This window comes from Mixophyes fleayi, chromosome 9, assembly GCF_038048845.1.
Source record: "Mixophyes fleayi isolate aMixFle1 chromosome 9, aMixFle1.hap1, whole genome shotgun sequence".
Taxonomy (NCBI): Eukaryota; Metazoa; Chordata; class Amphibia; order Anura; family Limnodynastidae; genus Mixophyes; species Mixophyes fleayi.
The window spans coordinates 100828791-100842598 of NC_134410.1; the positions used below are offsets into that span (position 1 = coordinate 100828791).

The 13808-nt window shown below is 39.5% G+C and overlaps 1 protein-coding gene across 3 annotated transcripts in view; it reads right to left on the reverse strand.

Moving 5' to 3' along the window:
* Window positions 1–13402, reverse strand: part of NEK6 (NIMA related kinase 6) — a 123446-nt gene extending 110044 nt beyond the window's left edge. For 2 of the 3 annotated variants that reach the window (XM_075184718.1, XM_075184719.1), the window contains exon 1: window positions 13319–13402. The gene's annotated coding sequence lies outside the window, so the exon portion shown is untranslated. The remainder of the gene's footprint in view (window positions 1–13318) is intronic. The other variant, XM_075184720.1, reaches the window with a different exon arrangement.
* Between the last annotated feature and the right edge of the window lie 406 nt (window positions 13403–13808).

Below are 13808 nucleotides of genomic sequence, written 5' to 3' on the forward strand. Positions count from 1 at the left end.
ACATGTGAGTATACCAGAAGGTATAGAAACAATATTTATACTTTAGAACTAAATATTATTTTCATAACGTTGGAACTGTACTTCTATACTAAACTGAATTGCGACTCGCATAAAGGGGCACATTTATCAATGTTCGGCAAAAATGAAAAATAGTTATCAATCCTTATCGCATGGTTAAGGATTGAACTATTTCTCAAATTTATGAAAAACAGATCACAGTAACAGCAGTTCCGATAAACTGCTGTTTCTGTGATTAAAACAACATACTTAACACGTCCTCTTCGGAATGCGCTGTCTCCGGATCTCCTCCAGGTGTTCTTCGCTCCTCTTCATACACAATTGCGCATGTTCTTCGAACTGCACATGCGCACAACCATCTCCGCTCTGTCTCTGCAACTATAGTAGCAAAGACAGAGCGGTGAGTGACAGGGAGGGATCATGTGATCCCTCCACACATGTGCTGTCCAGCTCTGCTCTTCGGCGCAGAGCTGACAGCACTGACATTTTTCATTTATGATAATGTACGCCAGCTGAAGCTGGTGTACATTATTATGACAAGTTTCCGAAAAAAAAACTTTTTTTCAGAACTTGTTAGATTGCGGCCGGAAGCAGTCACCATACTGTAGAATGGTGACTGCTCCCAAAAACGAAAAGGAATGCAAAGCAGCAGATATCCTTGATATCTGCTGTGATGCATCCTTCTTAAATATGCGGGACACACAGAGGGATGTTTTTTTAATGGTAAGTGCACGATTATTAGTTAAATATGCCCCAAACACCGATACAGGAGGACATAATAAGTTATACCAACACTAAAAAGATTACATCCGGATCATCATCAAGTCACTTTATTTCTATTTTATTTTCTATTCTTATGAAGATTTTCTGTTCACACATACATTGTTTCTATTACTATGTTTGATAAGTAAAGTTTATATCTGTTGCAGCAAAACTGATTCAGTGACTGTATACCAGAACTTATCTATGTGGTCTGATTTTGCTACCTTCCATCTAGCGAAAATCTTTTGTCACTTACCCTGCGCCTAGGGGGGGTGTTGAACCGATTACCTACTACTATTTCATAATGTGCAATTTGATGAGCAAAATCACCAAAATCACTACAAAAGAGCAGGCACCATGCTGGACCATTGTTAAACTGGCTTGTATAAACTTAAACAGGAAAATAATGATTGTAACTTAAATTCCTGTTTATAAAACAGGAAAGAATGTGATCACACAAGAGATTGGTCCGACGTAACATAATGTTTTAAGCCTCTTAGGAAAGCAGGTAGGACCGTAAAACACCTTGGAGGGCCACATCCATCACTGAAACTGCTGGACAGCTGTGAAATAAAACACTGGACGGCAACAAACCATAGATCACGGAATGATCCTAAGGGAAGAAGTTCTAGAGTATGCCCACTTATTGTGTTAGCTACAACATTAACATATGGTCTTGTGCACAAGAACGGTCCTTGTTTTTCCTCAGCTATCATGACACGTTAAGTTATGCAGATCCAGTAATGCAAGCTTCATTTCTATTAATTAACTAAATAAACAAAAACCTGCAGTACGCAGTCAATGCACGTTGCGCATTAGATTAGATGAGCCTCTCTCGGATCCCATTTCTTCACATGAAAGCAGAAAGTATAGGAATATCACAAGGTCAGTATATGCACTGATTTCAGAGTGACTGCAATATATACTCTTCTCTTTGTATATCTTCTCCACTCTGCTCAAAAGAGCAACCCTTAGGGAGGACCTGTTTGAAAAATAGGCCCTGTTGACCTAGCTAAGAGAGTGACCAAACTGGATCTTCCTCAGACCCCCGAGATTGCCCTTCTCCAGGTATATCCGCCTCATGTCCCGAGACAGGCCTGTTATGTGTTTAATCATATACTTATTGCCGCCAGAGCCGCCATAGCCCAGGCATGGAGAGCACCGCTCCCCCCCTCTCTGTCAAAGGTAATTACCAAAGTCCAGTATGCGTTTGAAATGGAAACACTAGATGTCCCTTATTCAATGAGACCATCTTCCCCATTGATGAAATGGTTTGAATGGCATGTCTACGTGACCGACGGGGGTGGGGCTCCAGTAAATAATCCTTCTTCTCCCCCTGCTATTGGTGGTTCTTTGTCAATAGTTGCGCCCTGATTGAGTGTTTATGTCGGGTTTTCCAAGACCTAGGCCAGGTCTGGTGAGTTAGTTTAAAGTTCCACAGTAAACTGAATACTATAAATTGTATACTGTCTGTAACTTGCAAATGCTATATTGGTGTGTTCGAACTCCCCCCCCCTTTTTTTTCCTTCTGTACCCCCCATGTACTTAAAAAAAAATTCAACAAAAACGATTGATGATAAAAGAAAAATAGGCACTGAAGATCAGATGCCACAATCTTAAGCCACAATTTAAAATACCACTAAACTGCCCCCAAAACATTTTTAGATATAGAAGTACACTGAAATGTTCAGTGTTAACCTGATATTCCAATGCACTAAGAAGCACTAACTTGCACCTACAATATCTTTAAGGCAGCGTCCTAATGGAATCTGATGCATGCTAAAAAGCAAATTCTTCAGGCACTTGAGCTGTCTGACATAACTGTCTGTACCCTTGTGTATGTATCATCATCATCAACATTTATATAGCGCCAGCAGATTCTGTAGTGCTCTACAATTGGGAACAAATAGTAATAAACCAATACATAGAGGTAAGAGGGCCCTGCTCACAAACTGTATCAACCAATACACACGGCGTATGTGTGCAAAGCAAGTTTGCCAGGCTGCCAGTCACTGTGCGGTTTAGGTAAAAAAGGCACCTCCCACTCTGCACGACAACCTGTTGCAGAGTGTAAGAGGATGATGGAAATATTTAGTTAAGAATAAACCCTTCAGTATTATCAAGTATATTAGTCAGCTTAGTAATGCACAGGCTTTGATAAATATGAATGTCCAAAAGTGGCATCATTTTCTCTTTAAGTTGCACTCAAAGTTGATGTATTAAAAAAAAAAAAAACAAAAAAAAAAACAATCAATCCATGCTACAAACTGTTAGTTGCGTTTATTTTCTGGATCTGTCACCCTACTAATAACTGAGCTTAGCTATTAACTTTGTACATATTCCCCCAATCTTTCACTGGATTACTGTAAACAAACATGTAAGAATTCCAATCACCATCAGTCACTCTGCAAATCAATATAGTGATTAAGGATGACCAAGCATTGTCTAGCCACTATGTAATTCTAACATCACTGGGATGTTGGCCATGGCTTCATTGTGTTGACATTCACAACATTTTTATTTGTGTTACACAACTGCAGTGAACAAGGTTGTATGTATTAAAAGTTTAACAAAATTTACACTGTTGGACACTGTATTTACATTCGCTCTCCTATAATCTCCTGATCATCACTTTGACTATTTTGAAGAGTACCGAAAACAATAGCAAATTAGATCATTGGAATGTTCAAAGCAAGACTTATTGTATCAAGATATGAGGGTGCTGATCTTGTAGGAGGCAGTGATCTGTCCACTAATGCAATCATGTTAGGGGGCAAGGGTCAGGGGTACACAGGACAGGGGCAATGCCCTGATCAGAAAGGGGGTATGAATACAGAATTAAAACAGATAAAGCAGGACCCTAAACCAAATGTGGGCAGATTACGGTATCAAACAAAGTCCATACATTCAACATATTGATTAAGTTCTACCTTAAGCATTAAAGTCAGTAGTACACAGATCACATGAAGTGTAATACATTAATATGGCAAAACCAGCTAACCAAGCTACCTCAGTTTAGGTCAGTAGTCCTGGAAAAATGTCAGTCCTCTCCAGTCACAGCCTGTACAAGTACAACAATAAAGGTTGTAAGGCAAACTAAATATGTTTTGTGTTTTATGTCTGCCTTCAATCATTTAGATTAGGAGCATAGTTTGTAGGTTATGAGTGACTAGTGTAATTATCAATGGTTAATACATTCCACACAGCCCTCCTTTATCTGCTACAGCAAAACATCAAAATATAAACTTCTGTCACATAATTTATACAAACAAAATGTTACACATATGATTCAACACCTAAACTTTAAAACAATATTTTTTTTCCCAGAAAGAGGAGGATTACAATAATATGGAAGAGGAAGTTTTTCACACAAACACAAGCCACTTTATAAGATACACCTTTCTAGTACTGGGTAAAACCTCTCCTTTGCCCCCCAGTACAGCCTGAATTCAACATGGTGCTGGAAACATTCCTTAGAGATTCTGGTCCATGTTGACATGATCATATGACACAACTGCTGCAAATTTGTCAGCTGAACATTCATACTGCAGCTGACAAATTAAATCTCCGGTTACACCACATCCCAAAGGTGCACTATTAGGGGGGTATTCAATTGTTAGTTTTAACGCGCTAAAACACAAAAAAACGAGTGCTCGAAAAAAACGTAATATTATTAGGTAATTTTGCGCGCGTAAACAGTTAATACGGTACTTACTCGCTTCCGCAAGTAATTACCGTATTAACGGTAAGATTTTTCGAGCGCTTACAGTTAACGCTAACAATTGAATACCCCCCTTAGAGTGAGATCTGGTGGAAAGTGGAGGCAATTGGAGTACACTGAACCCATTGTCATGTTCATGGAACCAGCTTGAGATGATGTGTGCTTTTTGACATGGAGCATATCCTGTTGGAAGTAGCGGCTAGAAGATGGATAAACTGGCCATAAAGGGATGCCATCAGCATCAATACTCAGGTAGGCTGTGACATTTAAACAATGCTCAATTGGTATTAAGTTGCCTAATGTGTGCCAAGAAAATATTCCCCACACCATTACCACCTGTTGAATCTAATGCAGAATGGATCTATGTTGCTTACGCCAAATTCTAATCCTACCATGTGCATGTTGCAGCAAAAATCAAGGAAACATTTTTCCAATATTTAACTGTCCAGTTTTGGCGAGTCTGTGCCCACTGTAGCCTCCTGTTCTTAGCTGTCAGGAGTGATCTTCTGCTGCTGTAGTCCAATCACTTCAAAGTTCCATGTGCTGTGCATTCAGAGATGCTCTTCTGCATATCACTGTTGTAACCCATGGTTATTTGATTTTCTGTCACCTTCCTGTCAGCTTGAACCATTGTGCACTATTCTCTAATTTTTAGAGACTATTGTGAATGAAAATCCCAGGAGATCAGCAGTTTCAAACCTCTCTATTCGTCAACAACAATCATCTCATGGTCAAAGTCACTTAGATCACATTTCTTCACCACTTTGGTCTATTGGTCTGAACAACAACTGAATTCTACTGCACAAGAGCAATGTCGGCAGCACAGTGGCCTAGTGGTTAGCACGTCTGCCTCACAGCACTGGGGTCATGAGTTCGATTCCCGACCATGGCCTTATCTGTGTGGAGTTTGTATGTTCTCCCTGTGTTTGCGTGGGTTTCCTCCGGGTGCTCCGGTTTCCTCCCACACTCCAAAAACATACTGGTAGGTTAATTGGCTGCAATCAAAAATTGACCCTAGTCTCTGTCTGTCTCCCTCTCTGTCTGTCTTTGTGTGAGTGTGTGTATATATTAGGGAATTTAGACTGTAAGCTCCAATGGGGCAGGGACTGATGTGAATGAGTTCTCTGTACAGCGCTGCGGAATTAGTGGCGCTATATAAATAAATGATGATGATGATGATGATCCCACAGATGCATGTCTATATATTTGTATTAAAGGTTACAGAGATATCCGTGAAATAAAACACTTAAAATCTCTCCTGCAATAGAATAAGACTTTGTTAACATTTTCTTTTTTAAGTTTACCAAAGTTCACTGTTTTTGCATAGTTGTGTGTGGATGGTGGCTAAGTGGTTAGCACTTCTGGCTTACAGCACTGGGGCTATGAGTTCAATTCCCGACCATGGCCTTATCTGTGTGGAGTTTGTATGTTCTCCCCGTGTTTGTGTGGGTTTCCTCCGGGTGCACCGGTTTTCTCCCACACCCCAAAAACATACTAGTAGGTTAATTGGCTGCTAACAAATTGAACCTAGTCTGTGTGTGTCTCTCTGTGGGTGTGTGGGTGTTAGGGAATTTAGACTGTAGGCCCCAATGGAGGACTGATGTGAATGAGTTCTCTGTACAGCGCTGCAGAATTAGTGGCGCTATATAAATAAATGGCGATGATGATGATGGATGCTGTAGACTTGGTTACTTAGGTAAGGCTGTTAAATCAGACCACCCAAAGACCAGATGGACTCCATTCTATGTGTAGTTTTGTGGGCAGTATACAATACTGAATGATTAGAAAACATTTATTTCAACACAACGCTAACATAATGTGATGAATGCCATCATCCATACATTTTCTACCATGTATAAATCTGAGCCACACAACCTCAGATTCACTTATATCTGACAAATTGCTCAGAATGCTTCACTGGGGTCTATAACAAAAAAGGAAATGAAAAGAGTATTATAATGTACAATTTTAAACTTCAGTCTCAGCTTAGGTATGTCAAACAGCCTATTTTCTTAAAGCCTTGCCAGACGATACTAAGTAGTAGTTTCAAAAGACATATGGTGCGCAGATGAGTCACAGCAAGCTAAAGGTGTTCTTGGTATGTGCTATGCAGATGAAATCTCATATTGCTTATAATAACAAAGCCTGTATGTGAGGCACCACTTTCAGGACTTCCATGCAGAATTCAACTACATCCAAATATACACTCTAGCAAAAATAACTCCTTTTTATTCCTCTTCCTGTAAGTCAGTAAATCTAGACAAGAAAGGAAAACCCGAGGAGCGCAGAAAAATATGTAAAATAACTGATACTTATGCATTTGGTATTATTTATGATGCCTGGCAAATATAGATAATTCAATAGAACGGCATGGGAAATCAATCTGACACTTGCTTCCAATAGTCAGGATCCGGTCAAGCAAATCTAGAAACCAGTAGGAACTTTTAGGAATCTAAAGAATAGCATCATGCACTGACTGCAACAGAAATGATTAACAAAAGTTGGGCACCAGTTTGTTAGACAAATTGGGTGCCTGGCATTTCTTCAGCCATGATTGTCTGCACTAGTTAGGTGTTATTTGAGCAGTGTTCTCCCCAGCACCTATTTCCCAGGTGCTCCACCCGGCTGTTAATACTTGCCCACCCGGCTCTTGGAGACCAACAGAGCCCTATTATAATAGGAGAAACAATTGTTTATTCTATTATAACAAGCACTATGTGAGAACTACAGTCCTGGCAGGTGTGGCCAATAACCTCCAACATTTTTCAATATTATTGCAAAGTACTACAACTGCCCCCACCCAGCTACTTCTTAATGCCAACTGGCAAACTTTCCTGGGGAGATCACTGTTGAGCTATTTAATGAAGTAATTCTTATTTTGTTAAGTAGCTTGTCTGGAATAGCCAAAAAGTAACTGGTCAAATAAATAATATATGTAGTTTTTATAGCACAGCTTCTCTTAGCAATAAACGCTGCCAAATCACCCATGTAAATCGCAATTCTGTGATTTGCTAAAAGTGCACAGACAGGAATCTCAACTACAGACTGATGAACGGGTAAAAATTATGAAATATTCCTTCTACTTTGAGGAATCCTGACTGTATTCTTCCGTTAACAAACTGCTAATGATTTCTTTGACCACGCTGATAGCAGTTCCACCGGAGATATAAAATGAGATGGATCCAACAAAAAGTGTCTTCCTCCTTGAGGTCTTCAGCGTACGTTAGTTCTACTGTCATGAGAAGATTGGGGATTTTGATCACAATTCCTTGCCTTGTTAAAAAACCACTAGGGTATAGCTTTCTGTAAACATACACATATACGATTTACAGCTAAAGCTGCTGTATAAATTGACATCAGTATGAATATCCAGGTGGCTGTAGTAACTGCTCACTGACTAGTTCTCTATCCAGCAGCCTCATTAAGAGCAGATGGAACATATTTAGGCTGCAGAAACTTTTTAAGCTATTGTAGCGGATTTCCATCCTGTGGCCGGGATTCAGGAGAATGCAGCCTATCAATTCACTAGGCTTCAGTGATGTCACTAATTGGAGGTCAATTAATAAGTTGAATTTCATGATCAGTGGCTCAACCCATAAAATATCTGCCTCACTGTTGTGTAGGCACTATGGGTGACCACCAGCAATAGAAGTACCTCTGTATAAACAGTGAAGAGCGTGCTATAGCATTTCTTCATACTAAGTGACACTTCCACTTGTATGTCGGTCCAAAAATATCAATGCGGAAAAAAACACATTTTTGCAAATCTTATTTTACAAAAAACCCTGAAGTGAAAGTAAAACTAAGAAATGAAAATCGTTACTGTAGAACAAAGTGCATTTATATATGTTACAGTTATGCACATCTGAATACAGTCTGCAGTAGTAATGGGCAATAGGTTGACCTAGGATCGCACGCGGCTTTCCGAGCCTTAACCTGCAGTCCCCAGATGTTCCTGCTTTCTGGTCAGATTTGTTTATTATAGCGTGTATAACACTTGATCAAAATGCCTGCTGATGTGTTATTACAGATAGGAGTCTCTTTCTTTAATGATATGTATGGTTTTAACGGGCGGGGTACGGGTTGCCGATGACGATATTGACAGACGTACCTTAAACAGGACTGTGCACATCTCCGATGGCAGCAGAAGGCTGACAGGACCTCCTTCCGACTGGCCGGCTCTCCGGCAGTACTGTGTGACGTCAGTGCGCCCTTCATGCCTTTACATTCAAAGAGGCAACGTCGGGACCCTGCAGGGACACTGTTTAGACAGGGTCCCGACATTGCCACTTTAAATGTAAAGGCATGAAGGGCGCATTGACGTCACACAGTACTGCCGGAGAGCCGGCCAATCGGAAGGAGGTCCTGTTAACCCTCTTCTGCTGACATCGGAGATGTCCATAGTTGTTTTTAAGGTACGTCTGTCAATATACCTGTCGTTTTTTCATTAAATCATTTTTTTCTTGTAGGTGTGGTCTGTGTCGGTGTTATCGTCATCGGCTAAGCGATTACCACCAGTTTTAACTTATTACTGAGATTAAGAGTAATGTGTGGCCATTTTGAAAATTAGAGGGCCACCAATACAAGTGGCGTCCACGCTCTTTCCTGCTGTATTGACACGCAGCTGTTTAAGCTTGTTAAAGAATGTATGATTTTTTTTTCTAATAATTATTTCTAAGTGGAGCTTAAACCACAGACATTTTTATAAGCCTGGTGCTTAAAATGAGAAAGAAAAGAAATATTTAATCTTTTTTTCACCCACCAAAAATAATGTTAAAACCATTTATTGTATTCTATATTGGCCAAACCACATAATATAACGGTAAAGTTATCTAGACCCTCAAAAGACCGGAGAACCAGAGGTCTCCGTTTTCATCCCATGGCTGTATTTCTGAGAAGTCCAAAAAAAAAAAGTTGCAGGGGAATTTCAGCTATTTCCAAAACCAATGGACAGTTGCCACATTTTTCAGCTCCGAAAAAGGAAAACACGAGGACTATTAAAGTCCTCACCTTAACCAGTTCGTTGACAGTTAGTGGAAGGGTTAAAAATATGCAAAGCTAAGAAACATTCAGTCCAAAAACAAATAGTATATCCAAATATAAATAGCTGTACCGAGAAAAAAAGCTAAATCCAACACACAAATGATCCTTAACAACCTATCATTATTAAGTTAACACCCACTCTATTTTTCAAGCATCTAAACGACGCTTAAGATTGTACTTAAGATGGCAAAAGAAACAGTATTTTTTTTGCACAATGGTCTGCGAGCCCTCGCGAACTGGCTTACCGAAGCATCATGCCGCAACGTCTGCATTACTTCATATCTTTCTAGATAATAAAATACTATTATCCAAGAGTTGACAGAATGAACAAACCTTGCAGGGCAACTGTTTTCCTTACGTATGATGTAGGCAATTGTAGGACATATACACTATCTGCTGAAGTGCATAAAAGTCCCTATGACACCTACCAGCAAATGCTTCCTGTAAACGCTGAACACTCAACGTGTTAAATAAAGTGTGTGTAGCTGTGTGCGTTTCTTTTTTAGTCATGAGATGTGTTGACACAGCTGATGAAACAGATAAAACCTCTGCCAAAGTGTGAATGTTAAGTGTTAGAACTGAAATGCATATGGAAAGCAACTGATGTGGAGATATCCAATGTTACCGGCTGAAGAATGCAAACTCCTCACCATGGCTCGGTTTAGCTGCCTAAACTGGCAGGATCCCCCATATTGTTTTCAACTATTTTAGGTGGGGCCATAACAAGGAAAAGGCAGCTTACTTACTACATGCAAAAATACTGCGTGTGTCAGGCAAGTTAGGGATTGTGCAATGAAGGTGTGCACAGATGAATAACACATGGAAGTGTACTATTTCCCTGTAAGGATGAAACTGTTTTTTCACCTAGCAGAAAATAAAATTCTACAGGTTCACCACTTCATTGCTTGGTTATCAGAAAAGGTTTCTCTCTAAATGCTGTATATTTCAAGGGAAAAAAAAGGAACCTGATTCATCTGCCCTACGTGAAACAAATTTGCAGATCGTCATACTTCTACAACATAATAATCATTTATTTATATAGCGCCAGCAAATTCAGTAGCACTTCACTATTGGGAACAAATGGCAATAAAACAATACTGAGTAATACATACAGAAAGATAAGAGGGCCCTGCTCGCAAGTTTACAATCTATGGGATAATGGGCGTTTGATACACAAGGGTAAGTGCTACATCATATTGCATACTGGTCCAGCTAGAATGCAAAGGTAAAAAGTATTTAGAAGGCCATATGATCAGTCACACAGCAATGTTGGTCAGGGGGTCAGACGGTTGTTGTAGTCTTGTATGAACTGTGTAGAGGGTGCTAATAGGATAACCTAAGGAGATTAAGAGAGTGGTTGCGGAATATTATAAGCTTGTCTGAAGAGGTGGGTTTTCAGAGAACGCTTGAAGGTTTGAAGACTAGAGGAAAGTCTTATTGTGCGAGGGAGGGAATTCCACAGAATGGGAGGATGCGTTGAGAGTATACACTACAGTGTTTTCAGCAGATTATTGGGCCATTCAGACGATAAACAACCAGTTGGCCCAATATCACAGTAGTGTGTACCCTGTAACGATTAATTATTATCGTTCCAAAGCCCATTTTATCATTGAATTAAATTTTTAAATGGAATTAAAAGCCTCGTTCAACGATGGAACTATGTCATTCCAATCCTGCAGTGTGTATACACTCATGTTCAGGATCTCCATAGAGTTTACAGAGTCATGATCTTTTCAGCCGATGGTTATGACAGATAACATGTACATATGAATCTGCATGCTGATCGGGACTTTTCTGTTGTTGGAAAATATCGCTAAAACTATAGCAGCGTTAGAATTTTCCAGGAGTGTGTACCCAGCCTAAGCCTTTTCCTTCGTACATCCGAATCAAGTCTTTTCACTATTCCAAAAGATTACTTTGAAACTACAATTAAAGTTAGGAAATGCAATGAGTTTCTGAATGCGGTCTGATCCTGTCAATGGGTTTAACACGTTGAGAGGTTAATCGATTGACCACCATTAACGTCCTGAATGCCAGTAAACCCGCAAGTTAACTGCATGTCAAACCTGTATGTTCAAAAGCCAGTCTAAAGTATTTCCAGTCAACCGACATAATCCCAGCAAAAATCAATTGTTATGGTGCAAAGAAAATGTCATACAACAGAAACAATGCACAGCCAGTAAGATATAAGACTGACAAAAACTGTAACTGCATAGTGCTACCTGTAATTGCCAAAACAAACGACAAAAAAATAACAAAAACAGTTCCACTTAGAAAAATAAATAAATATTGAAAACATCAGTTCTCTGTTTGAAAAGATGGCTGACTATATATTGGCATCCATCACGAGAAAGCCAGGGATAATTAAAATAATAATAATTATTATTATTATTATCATTATTATTATCATTATTATTATTATTATTATTATTAATAAAAAAAAGAAAAGGAAAACATATCTGTATGAAACCTGGTGAGCATCGGTGACCAACCTTCTGAAGTCCATACAGTCTTTTGTATATTTATATCCTTGATATCCAGAACTGCAGCGTACATAGATTGAGGCCCAGTTTGTGGCCTATAAAGTGTATCTCATCACTAATTTTTGCTTTCACTGCCTCTTCTATACAAAACCAACATCTAGTCAGCAAATAATCGTACTTTTTTTTTTTACAGACTCTTTTACCACAAAGTTCAAAATCAAAATATTATTTTACTGTAAGAAGGTTTTACTCCTGACTCATCATGGACAACTTTTTATCAGTTAGTGTGCCATAGACCCGTTTGGAACAGCCTCTCAAAGAGGTGTAAAAATTAATACATGAATAGTAGCTTATGGTGGGTGTCACAAATGAAAAATCAGCTGTACAGTGGACAGCAATCATCCTCTTATTGGACTTCACCAACAATACTTGGGCTAGATCATTACACTTTTGTTTTTGACACAACACACACATGCTTCAGAGCAACCAAAACAAACAACACACATTACACTGCATTGTCAAGGTTGTGAGGTAAATTGTGAGGTTGTTGCTGAGAACAGCAACAACCTCACAATTTACACTGTAATAATTGGATATTTTTTTAAACAAACTTTTAAAGTGTTTTGGAAAATCAAATTTAAGTAAAAAGTAGTTGAAATAAAGACATTTACTATAAGGTCTAAAAAAAGGCCACTATGACAGGATTATTAGTTGTAAACATTTAGGTTAAATATAAGCGAGTACTTAGAAACACCACGTGACCTAAACAATATACTGTATAAAGTTAGTATTCATAGGTAACCTGTGGCTCTGCAGCCACTACAAGTCCCAGCTATGCCGAGCAGGGCATACTCCTATACATGTGAGATAGATACTCTGGGAGATTGGACTAGATACATATTTGGTTGCCCATGTACACTCACACAGTGCTTTGTATTCAGTTGTGTACTGTATATTATCATACAGAACAGTGGCAGAAGTTAGCATACAGCTGTGAGCACTCGTCGCCAGTACTACACTCATCTTCATTAACACATACACACAGCTGCTTACATACTCAGTGCCACTGTACACCTGCAGTGCTTCACGTACACATCTGCACTAAAAACAATATAAACTGATGTTAATATCCACCGCTCACAAGTTAGTACACAGTTGTGTGTACACCGCTACAGTCTGCATTCACACAAGTTAGCATAGTTAGTTATTTGTGTACGTGTAGACTGTATGCTACTTTGTTACTCTTCCCACCGATGTCCCAGTCCCGCTGTTTCCCCCCCAGATCTCTCACCCAGATCCTTAGCTGTTCCTCTGTGCAGTTAACGAGCCGACATGTCCACGATCAGCGTACCCAGCGCGATCCCGCCAGACTTCCTGTGCGCGCCCCCGAGTCTCAGCATAGAGGAGGGGAGGAACCCATTCATGGGCACTCGTTCACTCTACTGTTATCAGTACAGTACACTGACAGGTACTGTACATGGCCGTGCACCAAACCTTTCCACTATCTTTAGTTTCAGAGATAATTCCAGGTTTAAAGATTTGTGCCTGGGATGTTCAACGTTGCATAACTGCACCATGACATTCATTTTTGTGTTCATATGTTATGAAGTTCTTGACATGAATTCTTAGGGCTTTATAAGTTAATACTTATTGAAGACTATAAAAACGGCATGTTATAATAAAACTCAGGCGCTAGGGGGCATATGCCCCCTTCCCCAACTAGTCCTATAGAGGGGCTACCCTGGGCTGGGTCACTGGGTTACCTGCATTTTTTTTACCTT